This window comes from Trachinotus anak, unplaced genomic scaffold (genome assembly GCF_046630095.1).
Source record: "Trachinotus anak isolate AG129_WGS33_773 ecotype Australia unplaced genomic scaffold, CSIRO_AGI_Tana_v1 ptg000008l, whole genome shotgun sequence".
Classification (NCBI taxonomy): Eukaryota; Metazoa; Chordata; class Actinopteri; order Carangiformes; family Carangidae; genus Trachinotus; species Trachinotus anak.
This window is the reverse complement of record NW_027273859.1, coordinates 312,781-323,420: the sequence shown is the minus strand read 5'-3', so window position 1 is coordinate 323,420 and position 10,640 is coordinate 312,781. Positions and strand designations below refer to the sequence as shown.

Below are 10,640 nucleotides of genomic sequence, written 5' to 3'. Positions count from 1 at the left end.
CCTTAATAAAATGTAAACAGGTGAGTTCCATAAAATTCAGCTACAGGTGTCATGAAGGAGGAAATTAGCTCTAGAGACCAGAACAGTTTCTGTACCAGACTGCAAACATGTTTCTTTCTGCTGTAAAGTTGGACATTTGAACATGGGAGTCTCTGGGGACTGACTCACTGCTGGAGCCAGACTCTAGTGGTCATTAGAGGAACTGCAGCTTTTAGCTTGTCACTGCTGATGCCCCATGTTTCAGGTTGATGTTTGGGACCAAGTCATTATTTCACATGTAATTCTGCAGTCTTAAATCAAGTCCCAGGTCCTGAACTCTGAGTATCCTAAACAAGTCATAATGTGCTCTTCACCAAATATAAAACCTATTTTTAAAGACAAAGTAATTATTTATTATATTCATCATGAATGGCTTTTAAAATTTGTATTTTTAGTTAGAACAAGTTTGTTGCTTTTCTTTTTTATTTATGTTTACGATTTGAATGTATTTTAATAATGGTGATGTTTGGACTTTTGGTTGGACAGAATTATTGTGAAGGTGTCACTTTGGATTCTGGGTCATTGTGGTGACAAACCAAACGACTGATTAATAGAGATCATCATATTATTCCATAATGAAAACAATCATTAATTCCACCTTGAACAACTACAAGAATAAAATCCTGCTGTAATCTAATGACATATTACATAACAGTAAACATGAGATTATTTTAGTACATTTTCCTGATCACAGTTACACACTTTTACTTTAGTAACGTTTTAAATACAGGAGTATTGTATTTTTACAGTGTGGTGTTAGCATTTTTATTTTGAAAAGGAACTGAATACTTCCTGCTCCACTGCTCACAGTGCTATATGATCTACAGATGGAAATAAGACTCACATCATTCATTCCTTTATCACCTGGTAATTATCACTCTGTGTGGTTACAGTAACGTTAACATTATTTTTTAGGAGCGGCAGTAACGTTAGTTCACTGCTGCCCCTCATCAATAACAGATAACGAGCTAACATTAGACTGATTTCTGATTGGTTATTGATTTCACAAAACCAGATTAAGACTAACAACTGTTTGCCAGCTGGGCATCAGTCTTGGAGTCACTGACTGTGTCAGGCCTCAGGCTCAAAACTGGATCACAATCCAGTCCAAACCAATCAACCAATGAAGAGAGCAACATTCATGTTAGGGGACTGTTACCCATACTGTTTCACTGCTGTAACGTCAGCAGGTGTGTGTGAGTCAGGGAGGGAACCTGGGGGTGGGTTGGGTTTGAGGTGAACACTGATGGGGGTGTAAGTGTTGACCCACTGGGAACAAATTATGTTAGTTAACGTGTTAATGTTAGTTGAATAGGAAAGTGATTCCTGTCACTCTCTTTCAATAACATCTTATTATTAACTTACTAACTTACTAACTTATTACTTATTATAACTTATTAACTTATTAAATCTGTGGAGTTTGGTGAAAAGTATCAGTGTCAAAAGACTCAAGTCTGTGTGAATCACTGGAGTTTAAGTCCAAGTCTGACGTCATCAAATTTATGACTCCAGTGACAAGTCAGGTGACTTGTTACTCCACACCTCTGGGAAATAATACTAATACCAATACTAAAACTAATACTAATACCAATACTAAGACTAATACTAATACCAATACTAAGACTAATACTAATACCAAAACTAAGACGAATACTTATACTAATACTAAGACTAATACCAATAACAAACGTTATGTCTGTAGTGTTTGTACAAAATACAAAAAAGTTAATATGAGAAAAAAATATTAATTAAATATTAACGCAGTCAGTGGTGACGGTTTGTCTGTGATGAGTCTGTTCCTGATGGAAATTTATTGAATTCACCATCTGAACTATTGGAGACCAGATCATTTCACAACATCACAGTTTTTACTGCTTCAGTAACAGACTTGAGCTGTGTTTATGTGGACGTGTCGTAGCAGGAGAAGCTCAGGTGTATTTAAATCCTGTGTGTGACTTGTGGAGTAGATTATTCTGAAACACACAATCTCTGTGTGTTACTCTCTGTCATGATGATGGATCAACACTGACTTCACATCCATTCAAGAGAAAAGGAAACATACAGCAACACTAAACTACATTCGCTACATTCATGGCCACGCCACACACCCCTCATTTCCTCAAACTACCAATCAGAAATCATCACCACAGCCACTAAGAGCCTGTACATCATTGGTTTTATCCCAGAACGTGACATGTCACACATGGACCAGAATAAAAAACACAACACAGGCAAGCAGATACAGACAGGTAGAAGATGATCAGAAACCACATCATTACATCAGGCCGCTGCCCTACAGGAGACAGCAAAACAGCACCAGCAGTTGCTCCTGAGTCAGTTTTGATGTGAGACTTCTGAAACAGAGAATTATGAGGCCGGTGCCTCTGCAAATTTCATGCCGCCTCCAGCTCTCGACAAACTCTGACAGGTTATTTTCTAACAAGTGTTTTGTTGTAACAGCAGTTGTGGCATCACATGGTGACGCTGTATTGTATTCAGCACAGTGCACAGGGGAAGGCACTGCCAAAACTACCAAAGAAGAAAAGAGACACAACTTTGCTCCAAATGGCGTCTGTTTTTTATCACAGCAGGAATGATTCAGATGATTTCTTCAAAATGTTTCTAAGTTCACATGATATCCATCATCAGTGACTGTAAGGTGAGGTCACCAGGAGGAGAATCATGAGGACAGGTGAATGGTTCAGACGTCACCTGATCATCTCAGAAAGGTAAAAAGTAATAACTCACGTTACTAAACACAGTCAGTGATGAACCTAAGATCAGGACAAAAGTGACGACGAGGACTGTATGAAGTGGGAAGTGTGTTCATAACACACTTTGACCCCATGAACACGCACAGAGCTCAGGGTGTGAAACACACGGTGTAAGAACAGTCAGGATGTGTCCATGTCACTTTTGATTCTAATGGTCGAAACAACGATCACTGCTCATGGCTCATGGTTCAGAGGGGTCGGACTTAATCTCTTAATTATTCATAGGAGTGTTTTGGGCATGACATCAATAAACCAATCAGAAAGCAGATCTTCTGCAGGTATCTCTGCCCCTAGAGCAGCAGGATCCAGATCCACCACTACTCATCATTATTATTAACCACTGTTATCTGTCATTATTATTGATAACTCCATTACCTACACAGCTGTTCCTGGTCTCTCTCCCCCCCCCCCCCCCCCCCCCTTTTTTTTATCTCCTCGAGGCAGATGGCCCCCCACCCTGAGCCCGGTTCTGCTGGAGGTTTCTTCCTGTTAAAGGGAGTTTTTCCTCCCTCCTGTCACCAAGCGCTTGCTCTTTGTGGGAACTGTTGGGTTTTTCTCTGTAACAAAGTAAGGTCTTGACCTGACCCTGTAAAGTGCCTTGAGATAATGTATATTATGATTTGGCGCTATACAAATAAAATTGAATTGAATTGAATTGAATCTCCCAATCCCTTTAAAAGACAAATGAGCTGCACCTTGGTGGATTGTTATTATAACAGGGCAGAGTTACACAGACCAGAGAGTCCAGTACTGACCAGAGGGTCCAGTACTGACCAGAGGGTCCAGTACTGACACGCTCTATGTGTCCTGAGGAGAAATGAAGAGCTGAGTGAACAGTGATCTGATCACAGCTCTACAGAGAAACAACAGCAGAACATTAGACATATGTTGTATTATATGATGACTTGTGAATAAATCTTCAGTTTATTATGAGACTGTGGACAAACTTAGGAGATGGCTGGAAAACCCTTTGGAGGGTTCACTGGTAAGAATGTTACAGGACAGTCTCACACTGAGAATATATTAAATAAAAAACAGATTATTGTTCAGTGTTATGACTGTGACTTTATTCCATCTTTACATCTCTGTGCTCATGTTGTGTTGTGTTGTGTTATGCAGATATAAAATTTCCTTCAGTTGTGTAGTTGAGGAGTAAAGTAGCTGAGAAGTTCATGTAATCACTTCATGCTCAGGATATTTATTAGCAACCAGCATATTTATATACTGATACGCCATATTATTGGAAGAGCAGCTATATTTACTGCACAGCTCTGTATAATGTATCCCTATGGAGAATAAAACATTAATTCCACGCTGCGTATCCCAAAGCATAAGATCACACTAATGGCTCTGGCAGATCAGGGTTACACACCACCCACCTGCACTTAAGAGGATAAATCATCCATCACTTCCCTTTTAAAACGGACAGAAAATGTATTGTTCCATACACTATGTCTCACAGCCCCAACAAATGAAGAGGACAGTATCAGCGCGAGTCCCGGGGCATACTCACAACAACGTATTGATGTTCACCCCCCTTCACCCTCTAAGTGAGTATAAGGTATCCACAAGCTTCAAGGTTGGCGCCAGCCTCTGTCTTTTATGCACCGCAAACCAGAATTAATTGCAAATCAATCGAACAAAGTACAACTGATCAGTAAACCAATTAGTAATTTTAGCTTTTTGTCCAGGTTTAGCTTTCCTCAGGCTTCACTGCCTTAGGTTTTAAAAAAATCATATTTCTAGTTTCTTATGCAAATAGTGATTTTTACTGTGTAAAGCAAAGGAAGAAGAAACGTCAGGAAATGTCACCCTCCAGCATCAGAGCAGCACACAGACCTTTTTATTTGGTCTGTTACGCTGTGTGAACTTCACTTTTTATTTGATTTCAGAACATATTCACAATGTACAGGTGAGAAAAGGCGCAGTGCCCCCTCGCCCCCTGAAGACCCTTCAATATAAACAAACAGCAGGCTTTTCTCAGTAGAAACACAAAAATATTTGATAGAGACCTTTCCATGTTTTCATTCCTCTGTGCATTACAGAATGTTGCCCCGTGTTAGTTTATGAGAGATATAGTAAAAAACAAGCTCTCAATCAACAGCAGTGTGGTAATCTAGAGGGTCTGGAGAACTCCTGGTGGAGTTGGTGGACTGAATACTGTGTAGACTAACAATATTGTGTTATATAACAGTGGTCTACGTTGCTGCACCATCCTGCAGCCTGATCTGAGCCTGGCAGCCTCTTGTTTCTCCCAGCACACGAGCCACAACAAAGTCTATATTTGCAGTAGGGGGTCAATGAGCGGCCTCTCATTAGCTGACCAATTGTAACTGTAACAATAACAGAGATATTCAACATAAACTAAAGACCCAGCAGCTGAAATGCTAAGCAAGGGCGTTGTAGATAGCTGCTAGCTCAGGTCATATAAAATGTGGCTAGTATAGCTAGCTGCTAGTTTTTAGCAGCAACCCTGTACATTTGTGTTAGCTGCTGTTTCTGTTGTGTGTTATTAACAGCTGGATAATGTAAATAAATAAATAAATAAAATGTAAAAGGTTTTTAACGTGTGTGTGTTATTCCTGTTCTTCTTGTTCTGCAGCTTCAGAGCTGAGTCAGTCCAGTAATGCTGAGGAGACAGGAGGAGGAGGAGGGGGCAGGAAAACTCAGGCGTGAACAGGTGTGAACACTGGACCTGAAGAGTGTAAGGAGTACAGAGGACAGGTTCGTGCGGCAAGTTGTAATATTGCAGAAAATGACATGACAAATGGAATGATAGCAACCTGTAGAATCTGTGTGTCATTTAAGCACTGTACGAGTATCTCCACTCTGCCCCTGCTCTTCATGCATGTCTAAAGTTGTGACCATTACTACACTATAAATATTGATGGTACAGGACATTTGGAATTTTAGAAAATGAAATATTTCTTGTAAAACAAAGAAATAACCATCCTGTCCCTCACCCAGGAGCAACCTAAGGTTATGTATGTTCTGATAATTTTAGCTCTTCTGTTACAGTTCACATTCAGCCGTGCAGTACTGGACTAGTACCACACTTCTGGACAGTGATCCAAATGAGGTGGAACAAATGAACAATGTGAACCATGTGAGAAAAGTGATAAAGGATCCTCTGTTGAAGTACTGAATGTGCTGGCAGAGTCAAGTCTTTATTGTTGACTGTGGGAAGAATCTTAGATGAAATAAAGATAAAGCCTGACCAGAACAGAGATGTACAGGCATCGTACAGGAGTACTGAAATGTTCTTCATGGTAGAACATGATTAAAAGAGCTGGATTTGTTGAGGCTGCTTCTATGACACAGTCATTGGTCAATGACAATCAAATGGATTTGAGGAATGAGGCCAGGAAAGCAGGTATTACCACAGTCCTTATCATACGCTGTCCTAATCATAGCTCTGGTCCACCTCTGGATGGACATGAAAATTACCTATCACCTGTCAAGGGGAAATTACTGGTGAGGAATGTGTTATAGCGCTTGTATTCTCCTATCCTCCCACCGTGTTGATATTACACCCTTCTGCTGAGTAAATGCCCACAAAACCTCAGGACGCGGCACAAATTGAAATCAGGGATTATTATGCTGGAGAGAAAGCAAGGCAGGATTGGGAGGTGATTTTCTGTTGAGACGTGACAGCATAAATACTTTGATAGTTCTGACTGAGCCTGGCGTTGCCACAAACAACTGACGTGGGATATACTTGGTGCCTGATAAGACTGCTAGACATGTAATTCTTCTGTCATCATTATCGGAGTCATCTCTGATTCAACAACACCAATTTGACTTGCAGTTTGGTGGAGGGATTAATAAATACTAAACAAGCATCACATCCCCATATTCCTGGATATCATGCTCAGTCTGTCAGTGTGTGACAGCCCAGTGCAGAGCCTCTTCATGCTGTTACAGACCAGTGTATCCATGCATCACTGATGATTCAAATGCACGCTGCACTTCATTAAAAACCAGCTACTCACCTGGAGATTTCAAACTGAATGACAGTCCTGATAATTCTCTGCTGTTCTACTTCTTTGTCCCGTCTAAGGTTTTTTATGTACGTTTCATATGAACTACTGTGCCCCTAAAGTCTCTGCCTCTTCTGATTGGCCACACTGGAAGGTAAGGTAGCCTCCTCCCAGATCTCCTGTAGTGGGTCATTTTACTCTCAACACCATGCATCCAGACAGCAACAGCTTCACAGCACCTTCACCTGAAGTATACTGAGGCATTCAGGGGCCTTTGGTTGTGTGTGAAAAATGTACCAACATGTTGAGGCCATGGCGACAAACACCACATGGAGACCATAAGAGCTGTGATTGGTCAGCTGGGGATCTGTCTCCTACTGTACAAGTTTCTGATGGAGACTGTTGAAAGAGAAAGTGTTTGTGTGTTTGCGTTAACATTTGAAGCTGTCGACCAACTACACTCCCCAGAATCATCCCAGAAAACTGTGACAGAGACTACAGGAGACAGGACAACGAATGAACGACAGACAAACCATCACTGGGTCCAAAAAGGTCTGCAAACGTTGTTGGGTACACGGGCAGAGGAGAGGTCAGAGTACACTCCCATCAATCAAACACCAGCAGGGCAGGGCAGACAGTCACACAGCTGGGAGACCCACAAGGGCAGGAAGTGGGGATCTGACACAGGAGGAGAGGTGAGTAACACAAAATAGAAAACACAACCCAGACAGCTGAGACTGTTCAGGACTTCAACCTACGAACCAGAGTCTCTGCCCCACACACCTCCTGTACCAGCTGAACTGCAGCCTGGACGCTGAGGAGGATACTTGGCCTCAGGGCTCACAGATACTCTGCTTACACCAAGTGGCAACCCACCGTGACGTCAGCCATTGGTTTGCGAACTGCCGTTTTGAAGCCTCGAGTTTGCAATTTGGCCGCCGCCATCTTGATTTTTTGAAACCAGAAGAAACCATATTTGAAGAAGAGGGTGGAGCTGAGGAGGAGCGAGGGGTGGAGCTGACCTGAGAGCCGAGGTCACTGTGCCCGCCGGTTCCCCGCCCACCTACACCGGCTACCTGACGGACCGTGAGAGGCTGCTCCGGGTGAATCCGAAATCAGTCATTCTCCATAAGTCAAGGTAAACTTTAGTACTAGGTGATAACTTACTGTTAATAGATAACTACATGCATGACCACATGTGGAAAATATTACACACAGGAATGTAATGTACACACAGATAATGAAATGTTATTGTAACTGAAGTTACCGTGTGCTAGCTTACACACAGAGTAAGCTAACTGTATGTGAGCTAACTGTAGAGTAGCAGCAGTAACATCTTGTGGTAAAACCATAGACTGTAAATGGTGAAACCCTTTGCTGTTGTGTTTTAAAACTGGTTCTGTGAATCAAAGGTTATTGCCTGACTTCATGAGTGTTAACGATGACAGCAGGTTGTCGGTGTCGTTAAGTTACAAAACGATAACTTTATTACAGTGAAATGTGCTGGAGACCTGCAGACCCAGCAGATCAGTGTTATTGATTAATGTTTATTCTCGCAGTGCAATCGATCATCACGTAAGTGCGCGTTGATATTAAGTGTGGTTCACTGTTTTTAGTTTTTCGCTAATTTCATCGTTAAAAACAGGCGTCAAAACATCTGTTGGAATTATTCTTTCTCTTTCAGAATAAGTTAGATCACCGTCTGCTTGGATTGATTATTGCATTTGCACCCACTCAATGCCACTGAAGTGAGTATTAGTTTCTATTATATTATTTATTGTAAAACAGTACAGCAGTTTTTACAACTAGCTGGAGGGAGTACTGTATTTTCAGATAACTGCGGAGTTAATCTAATAAGAGTGCTTCTTATTTTACCTTTTTCCTGCTAGAATATCACACATATCTCAATATTACAGTGTTTCTTTCCATCTGGCCAAGTTCTGGATCACTGGGGACAGCTACGTCCATCGTGGAGCCCAAAGAGCTACAGAGACCACCATCATCACCAACCTTGGTGATGATGGTGTCTCCGTCCATTATTTTGGCTGGGGTGGTCTGAAGGGGGAGCTGTCTAACACCTCTACTACTTGTTACTAAAGATGAGGGATTGAACAATTTATTATGCAAACTTGTGACAGTTCACCTTTACCTTGAGCCACAAAAGTATTTTATTTTTATAAAAGTTACTGAATTTAGTAAAAACTTTTTACATACCTTTCCAGTATTGGCGATGGTTAATGATTTTGTTGAAACTGATGATTTTTAAAAGGTGCAATAAATGTATTTATGAATCTCTTGGTCTACGTTTGTTGGTGGTTTTATGGTATAAATTTTGACAATCCTAGAACATTGACAATGAAGGATCAAAAGCCAGATATTTTAGTTTGTGCTTCCATGTGTTTTATGAACTTTATGTACTATGAATTATCAACTTCAATGACACTGAAAACTCATTCACTAAACTGTACTGTTAAAGTCATCACAAGGTGTATGGTAAATCTGGAAAACCCAGGCAATACTTCTGTAGTTCATAGGAAATGCTGTCAGTACTCTTTAATCACAGTAGGTTTATTTAAGATTCCATAAACAAAACAACAATCACAAATTAGAAAAGCACATTAAACTCATTTCAATGACAGTAACAGCAGATATAAGTAAAACTAATGTGCATAAGCTGTACTTCACTATACAAAAGGAAAACCATAAAAGGACATAAAACATCAATTTCTTTACTGCTTACTTGACTGTTTTAAAATCTCACTGTCAAATCTGCAGTACACACCAAAGATTTTGGAGGGCTAATATTTCTGAAGTGGTGACAGCAGCACACATCTGTTACAGGAGTCACATTCTGCTCCTGCTTGCACTTCTGGTTTGACAGTGCCAGCTGTTGTCCAGTGAAGATCCTTTAAATGTCAAATTGGGAAATACTTTCATTTTTGAAAGTGGTGACTAGAGTAAGACTAGAGTAACACCAAGGACAAAGAATATTACATTTCTACAGAACTGGTCTGTCTTTCCATCAGAGGCACCTGAACTGGAAGTGGTTTTCTAGCATCATCATCACCATCCATTTGAGAACTAAGGATGTTGTCCATGCAGCCTCCTTTCTCCACAGCCAGATGAATGGAAACAAATACTGTGCTCCATACATGAGGTCCTCCTTCTGTTGGCAGTGGTCCTTCAGCTTTCAGTGTAGATACCTTTCAAATCAGTTTGGATCAGTTTATCACACACATAAACCAGCTGTCAGGATAACTGCATGAATGTCTACTTCAGTTGAAAAATATTGTGTTTGCACTTACAGCATCAAATGAATGAACTGCTACATGTTATGTACTAATGTTATTTTCTACATTGTGTATTATACATAACTCCTAACCGTATTGTGATGATCGGAGTGAATGAACAGAACTTCTACATAGAGACTCTAACGTGTGTCTTTTGTGCACAACACATCAACACACCACAGTTAACACTTGACTTCAGGGCGACATAATCTGTAGGATACTTCAGATTATGAGCATATCTGATTGTCCAGTAATAAGATTATCTGGGTCGAATAAAAAGGACAGATCCGGTAAACCAGCATCATTTACAGTCTACATGTTAACTACATTTAAATTACGTTAAGGTTAAGTTAACCTGAACTTTCACAACATCCAAACTGACGTTTTAAGAACTTGCATTAATGGAGCTCAATATGAGCCCAACACACTAACGCAGTTCACTTCGACTGGTTCCAGTGTTCCAGAAACACAATAATAACGTCGGTACCTTAACATTAGTTATATGCACATTTTAGTTGGGCTTTTAACATTATATTCAAACATGTATTAACACCTCT

The 10,640-nt window shown here is 40.5% G+C and overlaps 1 long non-coding RNA gene across 1 annotated transcript; it reads left to right on the top strand.

The window, feature by feature from the left end:
- The first annotated feature begins 3,537 nt into the window (after positions 1 to 3,537).
- On the top strand, positions 3,538 to 9,109 carry LOC139624778 (uncharacterized). Its single transcript, XR_011691742.1, has 3 exons — positions 3,538 to 7,931; positions 8,478 to 8,541; positions 8,732 to 9,109. It is a non-coding gene; the product is annotated as an uncharacterized lncRNA (long non-coding RNA).
- Positions 9,110 to 10,640: the final 1,531 nt, after the last annotated feature.